We start from the raw sequence: 15656 nt of genomic DNA, 5'->3' as shown, positions 1-15656 counted from the left end.
ACACTGGACCTCTCACATGCAGATGTCTGCTTAGAAACACACAAGTCCAATTATAGCCACACATTTGAAGCTTTAGTTGAGTCCAGGGTGCATGGGGAAAGGAAAAGGGGGAATTGGTTCTGGGAGAGATCTGAAATGGAAGAGGATGTCCCTCTGCCTCAAAGGACAGATGGCAACATTGGACTGAACTCATCCCAGCTGGAGAAAACTGGCTACAGGCCAGTGAAGAACACTCTCACTGGCCTTCCAGATGGAAAAGCAGGGAAAGAGTTAGCAGGAAATAATAATAATAATAATAATAATAATAATAATAATAATAATAATAATAATAATAGAAGAAGAAGAAGAAAAGCAACCAAGATTGTGATTAACATGTATGATAGCACTGAACTTTGTTACCCCATTGGCAAAGCACCCTCCCAGGTTGTGTGACCCACCATGCTCTGCCCATTGCCTTGGATAAAACCAAGCCCATCTCTTTCTGTAGTCAGCCCTGGCCTTCAGAGAGAGCAAAGTTCCCTTTCTGAAAGTAAGGGAGAGGAGGGATTGCCTGGCAAAAAGCTGGATCATCAGTGTCAATCTCAGCATTGTGACCCGGGTGGGCAAATAAGTGCATTTGCAGGGAGAAAGCCCACCCAAGCCTCAGCTTGGGTAATTTGGGAAAGGGGGGAAGGCTGTGCTTGGAGGGACAGGTGGCACCAGTAATAAGGAGCCCAGAACAAAGCTGATATTAACTAAGGAGAGTTGAATGCAATTTATCTCAGCAGGACAAGCCTGTGTATTTGGGGGCTTTATTATCTTATAAACATAAGGGGGGATGCAGTTGGAATAAAGGTCAGCAAAGAAAGTAGAACAAGAGGCTAATTCACTCTTTGGTGCAAGATCCAGAACTCTTTGTTGAATACATCCACTTCCTTAACCCAGATTTCTTTGAAGGCAGAGGGCTGGAAGAGGGATTGGGGAGGAACAGCTTGGCTGGGGCAGAGGGTAGGGGAATATCAAAGTGCACTTTCTCTTCTGCACATCCATCAAGGTCTTCTACTGGTGTCAGCAATGTCAAAGGAAGTAATACATATGATCATCATCGGATTTAATTGAAACTCAGGAATTAGAGTCAAATTAAAAGTGTAACTGTGGAACATGTGGGCTTCTGCTCTTAGCGGGACCTGGATAAGCCATGCTTACTTCAGCCAGATCACTCATCCAGGCTGGATACGGCTCAGGAAAGGAGCTGGAGCCGGCCCCCTGTACAGCTACATCTGCCTGCAGAAGTCTCTGTACCGAAGGGGGTATGAGACAGCCTGTTTGGGGCCTGGCACCTCTTCCGTCTTTGAATTAACAACTCTGTCTTTGCAGAATATTCTGTGCTTTATTGTCCCTTCAATCCCCACCTTGGAAGATGAGAGGTGACATTGCAGAGAGCTCCGCGCTTGGAAAATGACTTTCAGAATGGTGTTCTGGCAATTTGAAACTTTCACTCTCTTATCTTCAGCCTCTTGGGGCTTCAATGGGAGACAGCAAAGTGCCTCTTCCTCCTCCCCTCTTTTCTTTTCCTCCCCTGTTCTCTTGCAGCTGCGGCAGCCGGGATTCAGCAAGGTCACTCAACTCCATCGCTTCCTGCATGCAGGAGATCTCAAATTAAGGGGTGTTGGGAGCAGCCTGTTGAGATGAAACAGCCTTCGCTCAGCTCCTGCAAGCAAGGAAACAAAACTCATTCACAGCAGCTCCAGCCCGGCCCACCTTCCCTGTGCATTAGCAGGGGAAAAAGCGAAGCTGTGGAGGAGCAAAAAGCAGAGCAAAATTAGTCCATCCTTGAGCTGAAAGCACATTCATCAAGCAAAGGGAGTCCCCAGATGTCATTATCAGGCCTTGTGGCTGCAGCCGCCTTGTCCCCTCCTTGGTGTTTTCACCAGCATCTCATCCTGGTTCTTGTTTTCCCCCATATTCATGCTGCCGCCTCCCCTTTGCCCCTTCACTGGTGAGGCAGAACTGGTCCTGGCCCCCTCCATCCCTTGGTCTTGGAGTGCAGTGCAAAGACACGGGAGCTTATCCCTCTGGGCTTGCCAGCAGCGTGATCCTCTTCCCACCAGCCTTAGTCCTGTGCAGGCTGAGGGTACTTTGGTGTTGCATGTGTGTAGTTTGGTATCTGAAAATATGGAATAAAATAAATACAATAAAATAAAATAAAATAATAAAGTAAAATAAAAAATAAATAAAGTAAAATAAAATAAATAATGAAAACTAAAATAAAAAATAAAATAATAAAAAGTAAAATAAGAAATAAAGTAAAATAAAAAAATAAAATAAAGGAAAATAGAAAAGAAAATAAAATACAATAAAATAATAAAGAAAAATAAAAAATAAATAAAGTATAATAAAATAATGAAAACTAAACTAAAATAAAAAAGTAAAATAAAAAATAAATAAAGTAAAATAAAATAAAATAAAGTAAATAATGAAAACTAAAACAAAAAATAAAATAATAAAAAGTAAAATAAAAAATAAAGTAAAATAGAAAATAAAATAAAATTAAATTAAAATAAAATAAAAAATAAAATCATGAAGACATTTCTCTTCAAACACCATCTTCCCAACAGCCTGTGCTATACTTGCCCCCCCACAACAGCCCTGCCTTTTTCACAAAGGGGATAGCTCCAGTCATCTGATGACTGGAATCTGCCTCCAGTCTCTTCCCTCCAGCACCTCTTTCATGGCTGCACCAGGGGAAGCCAGAGAAGCAGTATGCAGATACTGTCAAGCTCAACTTGATAGGTACTGTCAAAACTGCCAGAGTGTGGTGACAATAAACATTTTCGCTGGCTAACAATTTGCTGCGAAGGGGGCTGACCCTGAAATCGAGTTCTGCTGTAATGAACACTCCGACTCCAAATATTTGCATTTTTGCTGACAAGGTTCACTCTCCAGGAGATTTCCTCCACCCGTGAGCAATCTGCCTCAAACGAGACGGAGGATGGATGCGGGTTCCTGAGCCAGTTTGTTGGCTGCTGTGCAGGAGGGATGTGCACATGCCCAAAATCAGCCACTGCGGATGGGTGATGCCTGACCGCGGGAGCTGCTCAGCTCCAGGGTGTTGCTCGCCTTCACTGAGAAAGCCTTTTCCTGTTGGGTTCTGTATGGCAGCGCGATGCTGTCAATGCAAAACTAAAGGTGATGGTTAACCTCACATAGCAGATGGGGAAATTGAGGCACGGGGTGACTCAGGACCCTGTTTGGAGTGGTTTTGTTGAGCCAGACACGGAAAGGAACAGTCAGTGCTGACTGCCCATCACTCAGCGCTGTGCCCCAGCCACACGGTGGGAGGAGGCTGAAGCCCTCCAGCACTCTAAGCAGCTCCGTTTGGTGCTGCAGCTCATTCCAGCACATGGAAAGCTGGGACTGCCTGCCCTCAGGAGCTGCTGCATTGCCTCTTCTTCCACTCTCTTTAGAATGGCAAGTGGTTTGACCAAGGTTACAGAGACCAGCAGAGTGAAGAGCTAAGCATCACGTTCCTTAGCCCAGAGACCCAAAATCCAGCTGGCCCCAGTGTATCAGAGATGCTCAAAGCTCCCTTGCTGCACAGGCAGAGATGCAGTGCTTACGTGTTTGAGGATTGAGTTTCTGAGGACAACTATGCCTGTAAGGATGATCCCAAAATTAGTGTCCATTAATGATGGACAAATGACTCTGCCTAATTCCCCAGGGGCAAAGTTTCCAGCCTGGATAGGCTGAGGATTTACTTGCACAATTCACATCTATGGAATGTGTCCTCCAAAGCTTACCCAAAGTCGAGCACCTCTCATGTTCTACACCAGCACAGGGAGAAGCTGCAGGGCTTGATCCCACAATATCCAAGATGCTGCACATGGAAATGTCCTTTGGGTCCGTGCACACCCGCATGGCTTAGGTCTCACACATCCCACTTGACTCAGCGTCAGGCATGGGGCAGAGCAGCAGCCAGGACAGGATGCTGCTTTCTAGCTTATCCCTTCAGCATCCCATTGCCACAATTAATCTTTAATACCATGAAAATACCCCCAAGCAGGCAGGTTCTCACAAGGAGATAGGAGAGCTGGATGTCATTTCTATTCCTGGCACTGTTTTTTTAGGGTGGCCATGGGGAAATGCCTTCATCCATTTTCCCTCTGGCACTTGGCTTCTGTATTTTGCGTAAGAGGTGCTCAGAGTTCACCATGCCTCTCACCACGTCCATCAGCAGTGCTTGCCACACTGGGGCTGTGATTTCTTGAGAGCCCTAAATTCCTAGACAAATACACAATAAATTGTAATAAAACTTCACACTCCTGCAGGAACGTGGGGGGAAAAAAGACAGAAAGAATCCTTATAGGTTTGCAAAAAGGACATAAAGGGAAGAAAAGCACGGCTTATTTCATTTTTATCTCCATTTCCCTTCCCTACTGTAATGAAAGGCAATTTTCACCAGCAGAGTGTTGTCATTTAGCTGAAGAAAAAAATCACAGTTTTGGCCAGAGAGGATTATTTGGGTTTTTTTTACCCTATTCCTGACAGAGAGCTGTTGTGTTCCTGGTAGCACTGTGCCTTGGAAGGCACCCAGGCTCCAACCTCCATTCTCTCCAGTATGGCCATCCCACACGATGCCTCTTTGCTGGGCTCACCATGGTACTCAATACAGTGAGAGAACAGGATGAGTGCTGCTGTGCCCAGTTGTGCTGCATCCTTGGAATCTTCTCCCTACGGTCCCTCTGTACGTCTCTACTGGGACTTTTTTCCAATGCTTCTTGCTACAAGGGAGTTTCTCAGCACTGACAAACCTGGTTATCATCCTCTCAGCCCTGCTTGGATTCTCCATCTCCAGGTGGGCAGCCTCAGGTTCCTCCTATTTTTCTTTTCCATCATAAACTGTGAGCCAAAAGACCCTGGTTAAACAAGCTGAATTCTCCAATTCACCATTGACTGCAAAGACATGATTCCTCCTTTTCCCTCTTCTTCCCTTCATTCCCTCCTCTCTGGCACAGGACAATTACCATGGCTCCCAGACACACACCACAAGCCCCTTGCCAGCTGAGCCATTTCACCCTGTCCTCGTTGCAAGCCGTGCTGGGAAGCCCATAACGCACAAGGGAGGGATAATTACTAGTCCCAGCACTGCGATGATAATTAATACTCTGCTAAAAGGAGCGCTTGTCAGGTCAGGGAGCAGGAGGAGGGATGGGAAAACAAACAGGCGAAGATAAATCCCGAGCAAAGGTTTGTGAGGAAGGGGCTGGGGACAAGGGGCAGGAAGGAGAGCGGTGAGGTGCAGGTATCCAGGGCAATGGGAATGGGGTCTGTGCTCAACCACAGGCTCTTGGAAAGCTGGTGTTTCGCACCCATGGGTGCGCTACTGAGGGGCTTTACTCCGCATTGTATCACAGAACCCAGCCCCATCCTCCTTCAGCACTAAGAGACAGGAAAACCCAGGAGCCAGCAACACACCAAGCCAGACTGGACCGTATTTGCCCCACTGGGGAGGTGAAAGGAGTTGGGTGAAGCTCCCAGTGTCCTCTCAACTGACAATGGGAAAGCTCTTTGCATGGTGGGTCCTGGATGGGCCGGGGTTTGCCAGCCAGGCTTCTGCGTGCATCTTGCTGCCTGTGTGTCACAAGGACTGGAGGTGAGTTTTGCTCTCCTAATATTCACTTCTAACACAAAACTCTCTTCCCTGTGAAACAGGCACTATTCCATTTTCTGTCTAAAAACTATGTGTGGTATTTAGCAAACAGCTTTGATCTCCAGCCCAAACCAACTCCATCCCTGAGTGAGCATCCCACAGACCTCACACCAGAAAAGCAGGATATCCAAACAAGTCGGAGCATCTACTCATCCCCCTTTGTGCACACAGAGAGCTCCTCGTACCCTAACTTATGGCTTTCCCCTCTTCAAAGCTTTCTGAATTCAATACTGATTTCACCATTTGGGGGACATCAGAGTCCACCTTCTAACTGAGGATGGAGAATCATAGAATCATAGAATCATAGAATAGTTAGGGTTGGAAAGGACCTCAAGATCATCCAGTTCCAACCCCCCTGCCATGGGCAGGGACACCTCACACTAAACCATCCCACCCAAGGCTTCATCCAACCTGGCCTTGAGCACTGCCAGGGATGGAGCACTCACAACCTCCCTGGGCAACCCATCCCAGTGCCTCACCACCCTAACAGGAAAGAATTTCTTCCTTATATCCAATCTAACCTCCTTATATCCAATCTAAAAGGTGGAAAGGTGGAACAAATAGAAAGAATTCCATGGTAGCAATGGGGAGCTTGAAACCTAAACGTCATAAATCAAAACTCAATAAATCTGAGTGAGGTGAAGCGTAAGAAAAGGGAAGGTGTCAGAGCAATGTGGGCTTGGGGTTTTCCTCAAGGAGAGGCTTCTGGACAGCCCTGGGGTTTGTCCTTCTCTCCTTCGGTCTCATCACCTGAATGATCAGCAAACCGCCTCCATAGATGCTGTGTATCAGCCTGTTTGCAACGCAGTTAAACCGAAAAAGACAACCCAGAACCCATGGTAAAGGGTGGGAGAAGCAGAGGAGTGCTGGCAAGGGAGAACAATATGTTTTCAGACAAGCTTTAAAAAGGAATGTTATGTTAATACGAGTTTGGCGTCACACTGTCATAACACCATCAAAATGACATGCTGCCACCACTAATACGACTGTTTAGGGAATAGGCAACATGAACAAAAAAGCAATTCGCTTAGAAACAAACTGGGATGAGTCTATACTGTAAGAAAACAGAAATAAGCTGCAATCCAAGGAAGGACCAGACAAATGCTCTGTGGTTGCAGGTGACAGTGATGCAAATGGGAAGCAGAAGCTCCGAACAGAACTTGCTCCTTGTTTTCCATGACCTCTTAGCCTTCACTGAGATAATCTGCTCCTAAGAGAGAAACAGTTTAAGGACAGCTGTTCTGGCATTAATTAAAAAGCCCTACAGTCCTTCCCTAATAGACCCACTTTCCTCCCAAGATCTTCTTCCTCCATTTGCTTTCGTACCTGACCTTAATTAAGTCCAGTGAGAGGAATTCACTCCTTCAAATGTGTTAAAAACGGATGTTCTCAGGGCACCTGCGTCTGAGGAAACTGATTTTTGAAGCCCGTGAATTACGTGAAGAGGGGACATTTTCAAGCTGAACGCTCCCTTTTGATGAGCACGAACGGGCTGCTCTATGTTAAAAACCATTCCTCACGCTTTTAGAGCTCATTTGGCAAGAGCTCAGCTGGTAGGGTGCTAAACAGTCACTTGAAGGACTACAAACCTACGAGCGCATTGAGGGTGAGTCCTTTAGAAGGGAGATGCAGCATCACTTCACCTGAGGATGCCCTTCTCCAGGGATAGCTATGGAAACACGCAGCCCGGCAGCGCTGACAGAGGCTTGTTGACCAACAAGATTCTGGCACAAGCCCTGTGGCTCAGCCATGGCAACAGGGCTGGTGGCGCGGCGGCAGCTGCTGCTGTGCACAGGGAAGAGCTTTTCAAAATACCACGGCTCAAACCCATGACAGAACACAAAAATAGCAAATAGGAGCGAAAACAAGGCTGCGCGTGAAATAGGAGCCAGGAAGGATGTTAGGTACAATTATAGCTATTGCCTGCCCCAAATCTTCCTGGACTTCTAACTCAATGCATCATCACTATGCACAATTCAAATGCTATTTTTTATTTGGTCAGAAAATGTCGAATTTCCTCTTTATTTTTCTTTTTGAATTCTTGATAATGTGGTCAGAATTAAAGCTGAGCTGTATCCGACTAAGGCCAAAACACTGGCATTTGTTGGTCTCCCAGGGAGAGGTTGCCAGCCCAAGTTTGCCTCCACACAGTCATCCCTTTAGCCCCAGCCTCTGCAGAATCAGCCCGTGGGATGAAAAAGGAGATGCTTATCGCCTCACTCCTCATTTAAATCTGATAGATTTATACTCCCAGGTATAAATCGGATAGAATATGCCTTAGAGCCTTTCTGTGGGGCACCTTTAATGATAATTCCATACCTCTTGTCAGAGCCTGCAGAAAAGGTGATCAATCAAGGAGGGGTGATGCAGCGGGACGAAGCGTAAGCTTCTCCAAAGCCACCCCATCTCCAGCTGAGCCTCGAGCGAGCTAAATTCATTCCCGGTGTCAGTCCAGTGAAGCACACAATCACGCAGGCAAGATTTTGGGCTGTGCTGTCTGGTTCCATTAGGCCACCCCACCAGGAGCTGCAGAGATTGCGGCCAGGAATTTGCTTATGGAAGAATGAAACATTGCCCCGTTCAATCTCTTCCTTCCCACCTGCTGGGTTTTGTCTCTTAAACACCTGAAAAACAAGGCAGGAAGATTTGCTCGGAGAGCTTTGACCCATGGGTTGGTTTCCTCAGCTTGCTAACAGCTGAGCATTTCAGAAAAGCAGGTCTTTGCCATGCGGGATGAATTACCCATGGTACAGCGGATGCACAGCGGTAGGCTGGGTTCTGCTGGAGCTGGGCATTTGCCATGCTTTCCTAGAAAAGCTCTCTGCTGCTCTCCTTGCAACATTAATTCTGAGCAGCAGAGATGGAATGAAATGTACGTTTGAAAGCAAGCCACGAGGCAGAGAGCAATATTTAGCTTTCCTCTCCCAGAGGTCTCACCTGTGTTGGCACTGGTTTAAAGATGTTAGAATGGGATTAAGGGGCTAAATCAGATGTTTTATTAGTTACAGGAGCCCATTTTCCTTGCTAAATAATTGAATGTGTGCGCTTAAGGCAAGAGTCGAGGCTGGCTGCTGAAAGGGTGTCCATGGAACTCCAGGCTGAGATTTCACAGAGGATCAAACGGAGGGTGCAGCATCAGCCTGCCTGTGAAGACATCTGGGTCTTCTGTCATCTGGCGTGGATGCTGCATGTTACTGGGAATAGCAGTTCCTGGGACATTTCTGGCAAGGATTTACATGAGGAGATGCAAAGGTCTGGAATTTCTTTAAAGGAAATACGTTTTCTTCTAAAGAAGAGAACAGGAGCTGAACTTCTGTCTTCAAAAAGGGGTTTTGCTTGTCTTCTTGTGGGCCAAATGTGTCTGTAATGAGAATTCAAAGGCCTGGTTAGCTTCAGGTCTTTATGTAGCTTTATCCAGTCCAGGAGATGAAAAAGCCAAGAAACTTGCAGCAAAACCATTCTTATGAATATTTCAACTCTTCTGCAGGTTTAATAAATTAAAAGTCTTCTGCAAATACGTTGGAGCTTATTCATCTCTGATAACACTTGGTACCTTATTATTTCTAACTGAGCTACAGAGAAAAACACATTATTATGGATTTTGTGGTAGATCCTCCAATTTATCAACCTAAAAAGATTTCCGAGCAATAGAGACTTTCTATGCAAGTTAATATGTCATAGGCTATTTATCACCTGGGGTTTGCTGAGTCCGCATTCCTAATCAATGACTTGACAACCTGAGTTAGGGAACACTTAAAGATGATACCCATGCAAAGTAAGGGATATGGCTAAAGCAGGTTCGGCCTCCAGGAGGGGATACTGGCTACTTTGGTCACCCAAGGTGTCATGTGCATATGTGGTTGCATTGCCCAGGGATGGCACCAGCAATAAAACCATGATTTCCTCACCTGAGCAAGCATTACTCCTGCAGAAAACCACAGCAGCAGGCACAGAAATACCCCAGGACTCAGTTGATGGTGGAAAACTCTGGATTCCAAGATGTATAATCCCATTCTGCCTCCTTCAGCTCTCCCTTGGTCCAGCGGCAATGTCCATCCTCACAGGCATTCATCACATCCCTGCCTCGGTGATGCTGCTTTTGTTTCCTGGCACCTCTCCCAGAGGTGGCTGCCTCTGCTGGAGGTGAAGGATGACAGAGTACACAGGGTGTTATGGGCACTGGGAGGCTTAACACACTAAATAAATGTAATGAATATATATGATTTCATTTCCCTCCTACCCCAGATGCATTTCTACACTTTCATTTGATCTCGCTGATGTACTGCAGCCTCGCTCCAATATAATCTACACAAACTCCATATGCCATGGAAGGGAGCTGGGAAGCTTGGCAGGTTGGAGCTTCAGGTGAAGGAGACCCCAGCACCACGAGTGCATGAACCGGGAGCTGGCAAAGTCCCACATCCCACTGCATACCTGCCCTGAAAGCCACGGGGGCTGCAGCTTCCCATCCCGTCCTGTTTCATCCTGTCCCATCTGCAGTCCCAGTCCTCTGCGCACGTACACGTGCGCTCCTGCTGTGTGGGGTCTGTGTGCTGCAGACCTAGAAATGTGACAGCAAGGCAGGCGTCTCCACACACATTACAGACTCACGGGAGGGACAGGGATGCTCAGTGGATGGGCGCTGCATCCGCTTCAGCAAAGGAAACCCATCCTTCAGTCCATGACGGATTTATTCCTGTGACCCAGCAAGCAGAGGTCAGAAGACCCTGACAGAAAACAAATGAGGAATGGCATCTTTCAGGAATCCCTGCGGTAACTTCTTTCCCCTCTGGCTCTGACACCTCTCCTATCACACAGAGCCACCCACAGTGGAGGGGCTGGGCAGAGAAACACCCTTACTCACCCTGGTGCTTGCTCTTGGCCATCTCCTCCCAGCTACAACCCAAAGTGCTCCTCAAACTTTACACACTGTTGGAGTAATGACTTGTAAAACCACCCGCCGGCATCCCCCATTACCCCTGCGTTGGTTCACGCTGCTCCTTACAGCTCCCGCAGCTGAGCAGTGAGTTACGTCTGAAATAAAACAGATGCATTAGAAATGACTTTGCCCAGAAGCAGAGGCACGGTGCAACTTTGCACGCTCTTGTTTATGTCCCTCTGTCAAAGCCCATGTCCCCCCCATCCCCATCAGCGAGCTGCTACGGGTCTGTGTTTAAACCCCATCTTGGGAGCCCCTAAATACAAGGCAGCACGTCCATGGGTACAAATCATCTGAGCCCCACAGGGCAAGGACTGAGTCCTCTTCCCCTTAACTCTTCCCACTTGCTTTCCAAACTGCCCCCAGTTACAAGGGGTGAACACATTTAGGGGCAGGGTAATTTATTGCATCCATTTGTGACGAGGACAGCGTGCTGTCAGTCAGAAAGCAGGGGAAGAAACGAATTAGCTGCGTTAGTTTTCTTCACTGCTTAATTGTTCCTGAGAGGCTGAGTTCTGGGGAGGGCGATGAATCATTGTTTGTGAAATATTTCTTCCAAGAAGATGACTTGAAAAATACATTTATAATTTATCACAACCTCTCGCGTTCTCGGGGAACGGCAGCCAAAGGAGGAAAGTTCCTCCCTCCCCCATTCATTATCGCTATAATCTTATCTCCTGCACCCTCTCCTCACCCTTTGAATATTACATCTCCTCCCGCTTGTGTGCCGAGGTGTAGCGGGGGGAAGCCGGCGGGGAGGGGGGAGACTGGGAAAAATCATCACATATTTCAGGCTGGCTCTATTTAAATGAGTTTGGGATTGTGCTTCTCTGGAGCAGATGGCCCTGGAGATAATGATGCCTGAGCAGCGAAGGCTGGAGCCCCTCTCTCCTGTTGCCATGGCAGGCCACGGGGCTGAAATGGATTCTGCTTATTAAATTTGCGAGCTCTTGTGTACTCAGGATGAATGGCGTGCAGTCATAAAGAGGCCCAGCCTCCTCATGGCGCTGGATAGTTTTATCTTAGAAAGCCAGGCACTCTAACTCTGCCAGACGAGGGTCTCATTAACCTATTAACAGCAGCCGTGGAGGAGCTCAACCCACAGGGGCTTTGAATGGGGAGAGCAGGGTGTTTCCAGGAACGTGCCACACGCCGGCGTTCCTCGTGGCTTAAAACCCCGGGTGAGGGCGGTCGATCAGCTGTTGGCTCAAAAAGGGGAGAGCTTCGCTCAGCACACAGGCACCCACGTGTTTCCCACACGTGTCTGTATGGGACATAACACCACAGAGCCCAGCGGAGCATCCAGCACCACCGTTACGTCCCATATGGAGTTGGGGATTCACCGAGGCAGTGATGCTCGCACTCAGGTTTGCTTCGTATGGTGTGGCGAGACTTAAAGTAAACCATTAAAACTTCATAAATCAATATAAAACCAAGTTTAGCAGCACTATGAAGCATCGTGTAGTCGGGATTTTGCTTTCCGCTGTACTTTTCTGTAGAGCTGCTTTACAGAAACATGCCGATGGTTTGGAAGAATAGCAATTTGATGTGCAGTGAGGCAACATGCATTACATTAGGATGCAGTTAACTTTGATTAACCAGAGGTTGGTAAAACAGCACTGCACTATATTTAGTTTCACATCACATTTTTTTTTACGTGTTATTATGCAAATTTTTGCACGAGCCTTATTTCAAATGCAACCCAACTCTGTTTTCTTCCCTGCTTAGGGGGAATCTGCATTCCTGCATGGCCAACAAAAGCCCACCTGACCGAGCTGTGCTCCTTGCTCAGGCCCCATCCACCTGCCCAACCAACCCCATGATATGAAATCATCACATCAAAGATTGCCAGCGCTGGGCTTTTACCCTCAGGACTAACATGGAGGTGAGGGCTGCTTGCTCTGGGGCAAATCTTCCCACTCTAAGAGGAGAAATCAGAGACCAAACACTTGCAAACACCTCCATCACATACTTACTGATGGACTTGGTGTGGTCTGTAGCTGTAAAGTTGGTGGGAGGTTTTTCCCCATCATTGGGAAAATATTGATTTGGTGGAAAGGGAAGCATTCATGGACCATAGTTGGGGTTGTAAATCTCCCTTCTTCTACAATAGCTAACAGGGAGCTTGGCCTCTTTGAGGCTTAAAGTATCTTGTCATGTCACTGCAGAGTCACACAGAAGGGGCTGGAAATGGTCCAAAACCTCCTCCTCAGCTTCCAAACCCCTCGTCACAACTGCATAAAAGACAGTCATTGAGCAGCGTTGGTGCAAATAATCACCAGTACTGTGGAAAGATCATCCTGGACTCCAAAACCGAAGCACAAAAGTCAAATCCAGCCAAATTTCTTGGCATTCAATCCCCCTACCTTCAGGCCAGATGTCCAGGTTAATACTCCTAATGAGATAGTGGCAAAAGGGATGTTCACAAGAATTCACTTGGCAAAGCCAGCTGAATAGTTAGATTTAACACTGCTATTCATTTCAGTGAGTGCTCAGTATCTACATCCTGCAGCTGGCTTCAGAAACCATGGTCTGATCCAGGGCCTCTGGACATCTCTGACATCTCCCCCATCAGCTGCTGGCCTCAGAGCGGCTCCTGCAGCCTGTGCGTCTTTAAGCCGAGATGATATGAAATCTAACCCTCGCTCAATATCAGCTATTTAGAAGGCACTGCAGACCACAGGAACACGTGTCCAGATTTCCACAGAGCTCTCAAAATACAGCCCCAGCAATACCGAGTAGACGCAGTCTGCATTTTAAAAGGCTGGTTGGAAGCGCTGGTGTGGTGTTCATGCATTTACCCATTTCCAGCTGTGTCCCCCAGCAGGTTTCCTGACCTGGGCTGGCCACCCACACTGGGCTATAGGCCAGCTTCATGGATGGGTTGGGTGCTAGCATGTGTAAGCCTAATGTAGTCTGCAGGACGTATCCAGGGTCACCTTAGGAGGCTGCCTGAGAGCAGAGGGCTGGAGCCAGGACTCCTGCACATCAGGTTGGTGCTCCCAGCCCTAACCCACCGCCCTCTTTGTTCTGAAATCCCCATCAACAGGGAGGGTGAAGGAGAGGACAGGCAAAACGCTTCTGGGGCAGCTGCCTACGAGTGCAGGCCATAGAAAAGGGATTAGCTCTGTCTTCAAAATGCAAATCCCCTTGACACACGCCAAGCTCGCAAGCACTCCTGGAGCCGTTTGCCCAGTCCTGACTTACAGCTTTTACACAAGCACGAGCTTGCCAACTTAATGTCGGAGGTATGAACACCGGTGAGTTAAAATGGAGCCTACAAATGAAAAGCCGATTAGCAGATATTAGAAGGACATTGAGATGAAGAGGCCACAGTGATGGAGAAAGGCTCCTCGCCCCCACCTTGGTGCATAGCACAACCTCCTACGTGGTCTCTATGATTTTTTTGCCATGTCCTAATCCCCTTGCACAGAGACAAGGGGATGTCAGTGGGAAGAAGGGCTTCTGCAGACTTCTCTGTGTCAATTTACACAGAAATTACACAGAACCACAAGAAGAAAAGGGCATCACGCAGGCTCCTTGCTCTCCAAAGCAGCCTTATGCAAGGTGACTGGGCAACAGGAAGGTTCCCATTGCCATTAAGGAAAATACTAGAGGATTTATGGAGAAATGTGGCTGAAAGGCTTTCAGGTAAGAAGGCAGTAAAGCTGTGCTTTAGCATCACTCTTACAGCCCCAACTTTCGCATTCCTACCCTGCACTCAGCATTTACACACATTTCCCTAACCTGGGTGCTCATTAAACTGGGAGACTTGGATTGCCAAATCATGAGTCAATTGAGAGCTGCCTACCCATCAGATAGATAGACTAAGCTGCTGCAAAGAGGTGGTGTTGGCCCAAGCCAGCAGGAGTTGGGATGGTCAATGAGAAGCTCTGCCAAAGCCGCTGCAGTCTAAGCAGTTCACACAAAGCCAAATGCAAACAGAAAATCTCTTTCCCTGATCTCCGAAACAGGCTGAAATTCAAATGGGTCAAAAGGACTCATAGGAAGGGAAAGACTTGGTGACTTCTCATCAATGTTAGTTAGTCCACTTCCTTCTCCATTATCCCTTGATGCAGCATTGCTCAAGGGAGGCCGTATCAGGTGAGTGCAGGAGTCCTTCCACTCATGGGCTGGCAAGGAACAGAAGGAGTGAGCAGGAGATGCTGAGATTGATGATCAAACATCACTGCAAGTTTCCTGACAGTCAGTTTTACACCTTAGGGTTTATGAAGCGAACAAGGAAAAGCCACTTGAGAAACACTGGCAAAGGCAAGTTTGAAACACAAGGGTAAAGACTGGGCTTTTCCCTCCCTTTGTTACTAAACAGTCAATTTGGAACCCGAGATTTTCACGCTCCTGAATGCCTCTTGTGTCTTCCCAAAGTGGGACATACCCACAAGCAATTTGATAAATTGAAGCCAAACACTTCAGTCACAAAGCCAGCTTAACTTCACAGGGAAAACAAGGCCAGCATTAACCCGGCTTTCTTCAAGTAACGTTGCAGTTTTTTCTGTTAAGAAATAAATTACTGGCTCCGGGAGGAAGAAAGGAATCGCTTTGCTGTGATAATTGCAAGGCACACAAAAAAAGGTAATTTCTGCCTGACTTCCATTTAGAGAATGGCTCAGCTTTCCCCAAACAGCCTTAGTTACCAACAGAAAGCAAGCACTGAAATATGCAAATATTTAAAAACCAGCAAGCAAATCCCTGGAGAAGAAGGAACAAAAAGGAAGAGGGGGAAGGGGTGTCCGCAGATACAGACATTGCAGGCTGGGGGCTGCTTTTCTGAAGCCTCCGGGAAGTTTTCTCCAGGGTCAGCCCAGGAAAACAACGGCAGGGGGACATGCTCCGAGATCCAGCTCCCAAAGCATCCTATACCCACCTGAACCACCAAAGCAGATCGCTCCCGTGCAGGCTGTGATGTGTGCAGAAGCCTCAGCCTGCCCTCACACCGCTCTAAGCAGGATATTCAAATGCTCCTTAGGCTTCGGTAGCAACACCCCAAAGAAGGGACAGCCCACGCCT

At 47.4% G+C, this 15656-nt stretch overlaps 1 long non-coding RNA gene across 1 annotated transcript; it reads right to left on the bottom strand.

The window, feature by feature from the left end:
• Positions 1 to 817: 817 nt before the first annotated feature.
• Positions 818 to 15596, bottom strand: LOC136020449 (uncharacterized). Its single transcript, XR_010615334.1, has 5 exons — positions 15514 to 15596; positions 10667 to 10723; positions 9598 to 9826; positions 8009 to 8313; positions 818 to 1690 (listed from the first exon to the last, which is right to left on the bottom strand). It is a non-coding gene; the product is annotated as an uncharacterized LOC136020449 (long non-coding RNA).
• Positions 15597 to 15656: the final 60 nt, after the last annotated feature.

The sequence above is a fragment of the Lathamus discolor genome, chromosome 11 (assembly GCF_037157495.1).
Source record: "Lathamus discolor isolate bLatDis1 chromosome 11, bLatDis1.hap1, whole genome shotgun sequence".
Taxonomy (NCBI): domain Eukaryota; kingdom Metazoa; phylum Chordata; class Aves; order Psittaciformes; family Psittacidae; genus Lathamus; species Lathamus discolor.
Note: the sequence above shows the minus strand (reverse complement) of the source record. Positions and strands in the feature narration are given on the sequence as shown.